Genomic DNA, 11,000 nt, shown 5'->3' on the forward strand with positions numbered 1-11,000 from the left:
GCCTCTCCCTGCTCTACAGACAGCAGCAGCTGTAGAGTGAAAAATTATAAAGGCCATTTTATGAAATATGTGTAGATTTTTCCGCCTTACAGAACTCGGAACTGAAAATAAGATTTCAGGCCTTCACATTCCAGGTGAAGGACACTTGCTGGATTACATTCCCCAAGCCTCGCCCAAGGCAGGAAGGCGTTCCTGATTACAGATAAAGATGCTACCACCTAGGTGGGGCCATAGCCCTATAGCAGGAAAAAGTAAAGATAGTAATCTGAAATGGCAGAATAGGACACAATAGCATGGTGAAAACCACATTTTTGAGAAGAATGAGTGTGCAGAGTGATCTCACATGACTCTAGATCATTTGGGCTAGATTCTCTGAAATGTTCCACTGTTCTTGGTTACCCCTCCCTTGGTCTTCCCAGTGCTATGTTCAAAATTTGTAAAACAACCAATCTTGTGTAAGCGCGCGAAAATGCCTTCCTGCCCCCACCCCATGCTATAAAAGACCCTTTAACCCACCACACGTGGCCAAAAACCCTGCTCTTGGAGCTAAAGAGCTGGTCGTTTTTGACCGCCGGCTCCTCCCCTAATAAACCTCTGCTGATTGCATCCAGGTATGGTTTCTTGTGATTTTTGGGTGGTCGAGATTCCCGAGGCTTGAGGAAGGGTCTCCCGAGTATGGGGGTCTTCACAGCCAGTGGCACCTCAAACTCTCCTGATGAGTGGTTGCTCTTAAGCCTTGCTCTCCACTCTCTGGCTTGGCTCCAGACCTGCTGAGTTGGAGACCTGGCTGCATGGCCTTTTCCTATGAACTCAAGAATGATGGCTCATCCTTTTCTGGAGCTGCAACATAATCAGAGTCAGGCTGCCTTCCCTGCCTAGGATCCTGCAAACAGCAACCAGGGCCAAATAAGCGCCACAGTATAGAAAGAGTTTGACCAGCACAGGGCAGTGGTGGTGAGTGCCTTTAATCCCAACACTTGGGAGACAAAGACAGGTGGATGGATCTCTGAGTTCAAGTCCAGCCTGGTCTACATAGCGAGTTCCAGGACAGTCAGGGATACCTAGGGTGGGCTCAATAAATAGAGGGAGACCCAGCCAGAGTGAAGGCCTAAAAGAGACGGATCAGGCAGAGGGAAGTCAGCAGGCTCAGGTGATCCTTACCATCCTGGACCCAGGAAAGTGCTGTCTGCCCACCAGAGCCCTCACACCCAGACATGACCATGCACCTGTGTGGCACCTGTGTGTGTGTGTGTGTGTGTGTGTGTGTGTGTGTGTGTGTGTGTGTGTGTGTGAGGGCAGAGGGATTGGAAAATTTGCTAAAAAAATATGGGTTTCCCATTGCAGATGGCAAGCACAGCACAGGGTCCTAGTGGATTTAGATGGCGTGAGGGAGGCCAGGTGTGTTGATGAGGGTGCTTGTGCCTAACAGGGTGGGCTGGGCCAACTTCCTTAAAGAAAAGATACCCAAGCCATGCCTAGAAGGGTCAAAAGCTCTCTGAAACTCAGAGCTCTTGCATAGAACCAGAATCCATAGAACTAGATGGGATCAGTAGGATAGGGGATGGGGAAGGGTGTGTGTGACTCAGACATAGCCTGGACAGAGGCTGTTTAAACTACAGAGGGAGGGCACCCCGGCATCTCTAAAAGACCTTTACCATGAGGACAGAAGACATCTCACATCCAGCCTCACAGTTCTGATCCCCCATCTCAGGGGTCTCCTCTCTGCCCCCTCCTTGAGTCTACCTGGTCACAGATATGGACTACATTGGTCCCAACCCAGCAGCCTAGAGAGAACTAACTTCTCCCCGTAATGAGAACCAAACCTTGCCTATAAGATGCAGGTTCTACCTTCTGGAACTAACCCTGGTTGGTCTCTTAGGTTGGCTGCCGAGTGGCCATGACCTTTTCCCTCTACTTCCTGGCAAACAACTACTACTGGATTCTGGTGGAGGGGCTGTACTTGCACAGCCTCATCTTCATGGCCTTTTTCTCAGAGAAGCAGTACCTGTGGGGCTTCACCATCTTTGGCTGGGGTACAGAGCCCAGTGTGGTGGGTAGGGTGAAAGTGGACTCCCACAGGGCATGTCCTGTCTCAGTTTTATAGCAGGCTGGGTCTGCCCATCCTGCTGTGACTGACTGTTACAGCTCTAAGGAACTCCACTTGACTATGGGCAGGGTTCACCTGGTGCTCTGGACTTGGCCTGGCATTTCAGCTCTCTTAGGGTGATCATTCCTGGGGATGCAATGAGGTAAAACTTGGGACGGGAGTGGGATCTAAAGTCACCAGTTAGCCTGGGGTTGGGGGTATAGTCTGGAGCTTATAGTGTTTGTGCATGTATGCCTGTGCACATACAGGCACAGGACAACGCTGTAGAGTCACTTCTTCCACCTTTGCGTGGGTTCCAGGACTCCAGCACAGGTTGTCTGGGGTGCGAAGCAAGGACTGACTTTTACCCCTGAGCCATCTCTCCAGCCCTTGCTACACTTGAATCTGTAATGTACCTATGTAGTTGGATGTCTGTGGACTATGACACTCTCATCTCAGTCCTGGTTCTTATGTCTTCCATCAGTCTTGCTCAGCAGTCAACCCTACTGATCCTTCCAAAAGATGTCAGTATATTAGCCATTTCTCTCTCCCACATCCCTGGGCGAGCCTCAAGCTGGCCTGTAGCTGGATGATCTGAACTCCTGATCCCCCTGCCTCCCTGGACTGCTGGTGTTACAGGTTATCTGCAGCCACACGATGATCTGAAACTGTCATCTGAGACATTTTATTTACTTTTTGGGTGTCCTAACTTCTGTGTGCACATGCACTGTACTGCATGACCTAAGTCCTCGGCACTGTCTGCCAAAGCTGGGCCACTGTATGGAAGGAACACAACACACATGGACCAGCACACTTCATGACTTAGGGTGAGAGGAAGCCCTAAAATAAACTGTCAGGAGCCAACTTGGGAGAAGCTAGAAACTAGCAGGTGACATTCCCGAGATGGGTCCACTTTGGATTCAAATTTATGAAAGAACTTGGGTAGGCAAGGCCCATCAGAAATTCATTTTTAGGAAAGATACCTGCTGTTGATGTTTCCTGTTATTAAATATATGTAACAATCACTAGGATAACCCTACTTAATGAGCAGATCTCTGGAGAACAATGAAGATGTACTGTCTTGTGATGCTATATAGGCAATTTCTTTTCGTTTTCTTTTTTAGTTTTTTTTAGACAGGGTTTCTCTGTGTAGTCTTGGCTGTCCTGGGACTCACTCTGTAGACCAGTCTGGCCTTGAACTCAGAAATCCACCTGCCTTTGCCTCCCAGGTGCTGGGATTAAAGGTGTGGGCCACCACGGCCCCACAAATAGATGATTTCTTAATTCTTAATGATGCAGCGAACCGCAGGTGGCTCGGCCCTTAAGGCTCCCGCCCGCAGACGGCGCACCGTCTCTTGGTGCGTGGGTTCGAGTCCCGCAGTCACCTCGTCCCGTTTCCCACGTCTTGTGGGAAAAAAAAAAAAAAATAGCCGGGCGGTGGTGGCGCACGCCTTTAATCCCAGCACTTGGGAGTCAGAGGCAGGCGGATTTCTGAGTTCGAGGCCAGCCTGGTCTACCGAGTGAGTTCCAGGACAGCCAAGGCTATACAGAGAAACCCTGTCTCGAAAAACCAAAAAAAGAAAAAAAAATTCTTAATGATGATCCTGGAAGAATTCCTAAAATATTGTCAGTTGTTACTAAACTCTTCTATACTGGGACTACTATTAGGTTCTCTCTCTCTCTCTCTCTCTCTCTCTCTCTCTCTCTCTCTCATACTCTCTCTCCTCTTTAAATTTAATGTATCTGAGTACACATTCACTGTCTTAAGAAATACCAGAAGAGGGCATTAGATCCCATTACAGATGGCTGTGAGCCACCCTGTGGTTGCTGCTGGGAACTGAACTCAGGACCTCTGGAAGAGCAGTCAGTGCTTTCAACCCTGAGTCATCTCTCCAGCCCCTATTAGGTCTTCTCTGATGTCAAAACTGCAAGAACTCTGCCAGTCTTTAGAAAACTAGAAGTGACATGACTCTACTAAATAAAAGTTTATTTACAGAAGTTAAAAAGCACCATTTACATGACAGGAGATGTGTGTGCTGAAGAAATTAAACCAGGAAAACATGTCAGTCGGAGTCACAGGCGTCTTGTTCAATGTTGGCAGCCACTGCAGAGGTCAGGCTGTCCTCCTGGCCTTTCAGCCGTTCACCTGGATGGAGAGAGAGCAGACAAGTGGAAAAGGCCTGTGATGAAGTCACTGCTCCAAGGGCAGGCTCCCACTGGCCAGAGTGCACTTACGGATCAGCTCTGCAATGGCTCTCTGGGTCCGCTTCTCCAGCTTCTCCAGTTTCTTGGCCACATCTCTCTTCAGATCCCTACATCAGGAGAGAGGGGAAACACAGAAGCTAAGGGTTAGCATGGTGTGGCCCTGGAATCTCCTGCAGGGCTTTGATATTTATCCTGCCTGAGATGCTGCTCTGGGGAGAACATGATGCTACCTTCTCTGCTCTTCTGGACCCTATCATCCATCAGCCTTCCTAACTCCACCGAGGTAACTGAGAGAAGGGGACGCCTACCACACACTCAGTCAAGGTAGAAGACTGAAACAGAATGGTGTCTGGCTCTTTGGGATCCCCCTTCTATGTCCCCTAAGTCAGCATCAGAGAGGAACTTGTGGTGGCCAACTGTCAGCCCTATTCCCTCTCTGGCCACAGCCTCCCACCCCCACTCCTGGGGCTTCCAGAATTCCTAAAATCAGCCTGAGTTCTCTAGTTCTGCAGTTTCTTCAGCACACACCTCATGGCTGTTTCATCAAATTAAAGCACTGTGGTAGGTGCTGTCACCCACCCCACAGATCTACAGGCACCAAGAGACGTGCCTAAAGCACCTTCCCTCACCCATATTCTCAGCTCACTCAGAGGGGCTTCCAGGCTGAAGGGATTGGGTTCCCTACTTCACAGTTACAACAGAGGCCTAAGCCCTATCTGCTTGCCCATCCGTCTCTTCACTGTGGTATCCTGAGCACACAGGGGTGCACTGCTAAGTCGGAGCCCCCAGAGTAGGTGAGTTTTCCCCCTACAGAAGAGGCTCAAAAGGATGCCTGCTCTTTCTTCCCTCCGGCCCCTCTTCAGCACTTTACCCTCGCCCATGACTCATGACTTACTTACTTAGCCCTCATCCCTGACTCTCTTGGGCAGAGCTATGCCGGCAGTGCTTGTCCCTATTCCCTATCTGTCCCTTGGCTGTCCTCCCAGCCGAGGCCTCTGACATGCACCAAACACCATCACCTCCCCAAAGGGCTTGTGCCAGCCTTCATGGACAACACTCACCAGTCAGGTTTCCCAGGTGCCAGGTTGGCCAGGTCCTAGGGAGAGAGGAGACAATGCATCAGGGGCAAGGCCCAGCCTCAGAGGGAGTGCAGAGACTGGGCATAGAGGCAGAAAAATGCAGGCAGTCAAGGAAGTTAGTATGGTGGGAACAGAGACAGCTAGAGAAGGAAGCAGCACAAGCAGGGAGGGGCCTCCCAGGTACTCACCACTTCCTCAATGACAGGCTCTGGCTTGGCAGCCTCCAGCTGCTTCTTCACCTTCTCCTCCACTGCAACTGGTTTGGCCTGGGGGACCTGTCACCTCTTCAGGTCTCTATCCTCTGGGACATAGTTCTGAAACCTGGGTTCCCTGTACTCCTCTTCCACATCTCTGAGCCTCTTGTGCTGTGGCTTCCCATCTTCCTTGTCCTTGCACCCAGCTTTCTCCCGGAGGGCCTTCAGCTGTTCTTTCCGCATCCGCGCCTCTTCTTCAAGTTGGCACACACCAGCAGGAGCAGCCGCCATCTTTTCAGAGGCCCCCCTCCTTTTCTGCTCTGGCCTCACGCAGACTCAGTCAGAAAGTGTTGGACTTAAAGATCTAAAACCAGGGGACACGCTCCCCCAGAAACTCTCACGGATGGGATTCGCTGCAATAACCTGAGGTTGGATGATAATAATAACCCAGTGCACTGGAGTTCTCTGCATACAGGCCAGAAGAACCAAGAAGAACCTCAAGTTGAAGGTAAGAGCAGTTTTTATACCGTTTAAGGGGTGGACTAGAGAAACACTGACTAGGCACAATATGATTGGTGGAACAATGTGACTTTTAAACTGATTGGTCTTTGGGGAATCAGGTGGCAAGTACCTCCCTTGTCTGTAAATGGCAAGGATTGGTTCCTCCTGAGGAATGTGTCTACCTGCCTAGGGCCTTCCCCACCTGCAGGTGTGGTCTGAGAATGTTAATCCCTGTTTCCTCTGAATGTTAATCCAGCAGGGTAATCCAGCAGGTGTCCTTGGACTAAGGAATGTGCTCCTCCCAGGATGTGTCCTGGGGCAGTTAATTTTTAAGTGGAACCAAATTTCTAGAAAAGCAAGTGGAATCAGACCTTAGAGGAAGAGAATAGAGTGAGTTGATTTCTCTGGTTTTGCCTAACCTCCACACTCCTCTCCTGATTGCCTTCTTGGAATACTTAGCCATCCTTATCCACTTGTGCCAATTCTTCAGGAGCAAATGCCTTGAGAAACTTTCCCTGAGCCTTGTGAGGTGGTGCATGTTTGTAATTCTAGCACTTCAGAGGCTGAGGCATCATGAAAATTATGGGGTCGGGTTCAGTCTGGTTACATAGGATAACCTCTTCTTAAAGCCCCACTACCAGACAAACACTCAGAAACCTGCCTTGGCCACTCTCAATCCCATCTCACTCTGAGGTCAGCCTCTCCCTGCTCTACAGACAGCAGCAGCCAGTGGCACCTCAAACTCTCCTGATGAGTGGTTGCTCTTAAGCCTTGCTGTCCACTCTCTGGCTCGGCTCCAGACCTGCTGAGTTGGAGACCTGGCTGCATGGCCTTTTCCTATGAACTCAAGAATGATCACTCATCCCTTTCTGGAGCTGCAACATAATCAGAGTCAGGCTGCCTTCCCTGCCTAGGATCCTGCAAACAGCAACCAGGGCCAAATAAGCGCCACAGTATAGAAAGAGTTTGACCAGCACAGGGCATTGGTGGTGACCGCCTTTAATCCCAACACTTGGGAGACAGAGGCAAGTGGATGGATCTCTGAGTTTGAGTCCAGCCTGGTCTACATAGCGAGTTCCAGTACAGTCAGGGCTACCTATGGTAGGCTCAATATAGGGAAACCCAGCAAAAGTGAAGGCCTAAAAGAGATGGGTCAGGCAGGGGGAAGTCAGATGGCTCAGGTGATCCTTACTTTCCTGGACACAGGAAAGTGCTGTCTGCCCACCAGAGCCCTCATACCCAGACATGACCATGCACCTGTGTGTGTATGCGTGTGTGTGTATGTGTGTGTGTGTGTGTGTGTGTGTGTGTGTGTGTGTAAGGAGGGCAGAGGGATTGGAAAAATTGCTAAAAAGTATATGTGTTGCCCATTACAGATGGCAGGCAAAGCTCAGCGTTCTAGTGGATTTAGATGGCTTGAGGCTGGCTAGGAACTTTGATGAGGCTGCTTGTGCCTAACAGGGTGGGCTGGGCCAACTTCCTTTTTATAAAAGATAGCCAAGCCATGCCTAGAATGGTGAAAAACTCTGAATCTGAAGAATGAAAAATTATAAAAATCATTTTTATAGAACATATAGATATATAGATGCCCTTTAAGTTCTTTTAGGGACATGGAAAATTTTCTCTAAAACAAGCCAGGCCAGGTCCAGGAACTGGCTGTAAGGAGTGAAAGTCATTCAGGTGGTAAAAACACAATGACAGGGCTGTGGCTTTACAGCTGGAGCTAGTGAGAATACAAGGTAGGGCAGTGACTTTGTGAAACCACATTTTTGAGAAAAATGAGTGTGCAGTGATTTTCACATGACTCTAGATCATTTGGGCTAGATTCTCTGCAATGTTCCACTGTTCTTGGTTACCCCTCCCTTGGTCTTCCAAAATTTGGTCTTTTCAAAATTTGTAAAACAACCAATCATGTGTAACCACGCGAAAATGCAACCATTCATGTGTAAGCACGCGAAAATGCCATCCTCCCCCCACCCCGTGCTATAAAAGACCCTTTAACCCACCACTCTAGGCCAAAACCCTGCTCTTGGAGCTAAAGAGCTTGTCGTTTTGACCGCCGGCTCCTCCCCTAATAAACCTCAGCTGATTGCATCCAGGTATGGTTTCATGTGATTTTTGGGTGGCCGCAATGTCCTAAGACTTGAGGAAGGGTCTCTGGAGTTTGGAGCTCTTCAAAACACAGAGCTCTTGCATAAAAACAGATTCCCTAGAACTAGATGGGATCAGTAGGATAGGGGATGGGGAAGGGTGTGTGTGACTCAGACATAGCCTGGACAGAGGCTGTTTAAACTACAGAGGGAGAGCACCCCCCACCCCCTGCATCTCTAAGGGAACTTTGCCATGAGGACTGAAGACATCTCCAATCCAGTCTCAAAGTTCTGATGCCCCATCTCAGGAGTCTCTTCTCTGCCCCCTTCCTTGAGTCTATTTCCTGGACAGAGTTATGGACTACATTGGTTCCAACCCAGCAGCCTAGAGTGAACTTCCTGCCCCCCAACCCCCCACCCCCAATGAAAACCAAACCTTGCCTATAAGATGCAGGTTCTGCCTTCTGGAACTAACCCTGGTTGGTCTCTTAGGCTGGCTGCCGAGTGGCCAGGACCCTTTTCCTCTACTTCCTGGCAACCAACTACTACTGGATTCTGGTGGAGGGGCTGTACTTGCACAGCCTCATCTTCATGACCTTTTTCTCAGAGAAGCAGTACCTGTGTGCCTTCACCATCTTTTGCTGGGGTGGGGAGCCCAGTGTGGTGGGTAGGTTGAAAGTGAACCAGAGTCAGGCACTCCCATGGGGCATGTACTGTCTCTCAGTTTTGTAGCAGGCTGGAGGCCCGCCCATCCTGCTGTGACTGACTCTGTTCCAGCTCTAAGGAACTCCACTTGACTATGGGCAGGGTTCACCTGTGCTGTTGACTTGGCCCAGCCTTTCAGCTCTCTTAGGGTGATAATTCCTGGGGATGTGATGAGGTTAAACTTGGGACATGAGTAGGATCTAAAGTTACCCGTTAGCCTGGGGTTGGGGGTATAGTCTGGAGGGTATAGTGTCTGTGCGTGTGCACAGTTACCAGTTAGCCTGGGGTTGGGGGTATAGTCTGGAGGGTAGAGTGTCTGTGCGTGTACACATGTGCACATGTACTCGCACACACAGAAGTCAGAGGACAACTCTGTGGAGTATGTTCTTCCACCTCTGCATGGGTTTCAGGACTCCAGCACAGGATGTCTGTGGTGCGCAGCAAGGACTGACTTTTACCCCTGAGCTGTCTCTCCAGCCCTTGTCACACTTGAATCTGTAATGTACCCATGTATTTGGATGTCTGTGGACTATGACACTCTCATCTCATTCCCGGGTCTTATGTCTTCCCTCAGTCTTGCTCAGCAGTCAACCTTACTGATCTTTCCAAAAGATGCCAGTGTATTAGCCATGTCTCTCTCCCACATCCCTGGGCAAGCATGGCTTGCTGCCTTTCTTTCAGTAATGGATGATGTGCCTGGCTTAGATCACTCTCATCCCCCTAGCCTCCTTACACTGTTGCAGCTTGTGAAAGCCCTGATATATTAATGACCAGCTAAGTGACAGTGAGTTTGGCGAATGGGACCAGAGGTGAATGCAGGTGCCACCATGGAAAGGTAAAGACGGGGGTTGGTGGAAGACACACAAAGGGACTCGTATCCCTAATGGTTTTAAGTGTGTGTGTGTGTGTGTGTGTGTGTGTGTGTGTGTTTGTGCATGAGCTATTGTGATCCTATGAAATTCCTGGCCTGGCACCTGGCCTACACGTGTAACAGTCCACCAGGACACTAAGGGGCAGAGGAAACACACACTACTGGCCAAAGTGATCTCACTGTCTGTCACCACACTGTGCCAACCTTCCTGATGCCCAAACCCAGCACATCAGTGTAGCTGAAAACACATTTCTAAGTCTCCATTGCACCGAGGTTACTCCAGCTGTCTCTGTTGCTTTTTGCCAATCCTGTGCTCACCAGAGATCTGCTAGTCCTTTATTTTCAACCTGGTGTTAGGCTGTTCTCTTTTGAGAGCATCTGTCTATAGCACAGGCTGGCCTCAACTTCCTGCCTCAATCTAAAAGACCTGGAATTACAGGTGTGTAATGCCATTCTGAGCTGATTTTCAGGGTTTCTGATAAGCTCTTACATGTAATTCTTGTTGTGTAAAGAGGGATAGCACTGCTTATTCCTCTGAGAATAAAACAGACACTTATTTGGGGGCTATCGGTTCAGCTTCCATGGCTGTAAATTCCCCTTGGCTTACATCTATCTGGAACTGCAGTTCCAGGGGATCTGATGCCCTCTTCTGGTCTCCTTGGGCACCAGGCAGAAATACAGTTACAAACATACACTCAGGCAAAACACATGAAATTAATGAAGTCCGGTCTACCCACTGCTAGGTTACTGGCTACTCTTTTGGGCACTGGAACTTAAATTTTTTAATGAGATCCCTTTGTGTGTATCTGCACTCACCCCACCCAACCCCCGATGCCCTTGCAAGCTCAGGTATCAGGACAATGAGCAGGAAACCACCTCACAGTATGACTTCTGGGAAGGACCTTGGGTCATCAGCTTTGGTGGCAAGCTCCTTTACCCTCTGAGCATCTTACTGTCTATGTCCCTCCTCCCTGTTGTGAGACATGGTCTCACATAGTCCAGGTTAGCCTTGGACTATGTAGTTAGGGATGACACTGGGCCGGTCCTCTTGCACCCATTATCTGCTTCATGTGGTAACAGGGACCAAATCCATAGCTCTGAGCACACTAAGCAAACACTCTAAAATTAGGTACACATCCCACACCCCCCCACACACACACAGGTGAGGCCTCATTGTGTAGCCAAGCAGTCTTTGAACTCCTTCCTTAGACTCTCAAGTGCTGGCATAACAAGGCCTGGCAAATTACTAGAATTTTTCAGTTTTATAAT

At 49.4% G+C, this 11,000-nt stretch overlaps 1 protein-coding gene and 1 pseudogene across 1 annotated transcript in view; one reads left to right on the plus strand and one right to left on the minus strand.

The window, feature by feature from the left end:
- The window catches only part of LOC117702382 (coiled-coil domain-containing protein 12-like), a 154,794-nt gene that overhangs the window by 22,702 nt on the left and 121,092 nt on the right, over nucleotides 1-11,000 (plus strand). The gene's annotated exons all lie outside the window — the stretch shown is intronic.
- Nucleotides 4,150-5,865, minus strand: LOC117702379 (coiled-coil domain-containing protein 12-like; annotated as a pseudogene).

This window comes from Arvicanthis niloticus, unplaced genomic scaffold (genome assembly GCF_011762505.2).
Source record: "Arvicanthis niloticus isolate mArvNil1 unplaced genomic scaffold, mArvNil1.pat.X pat_scaffold_73_arrow_ctg1, whole genome shotgun sequence".
Lineage (NCBI taxonomy): Eukaryota > Metazoa > Chordata > Mammalia > Rodentia > Muridae > Arvicanthis > Arvicanthis niloticus.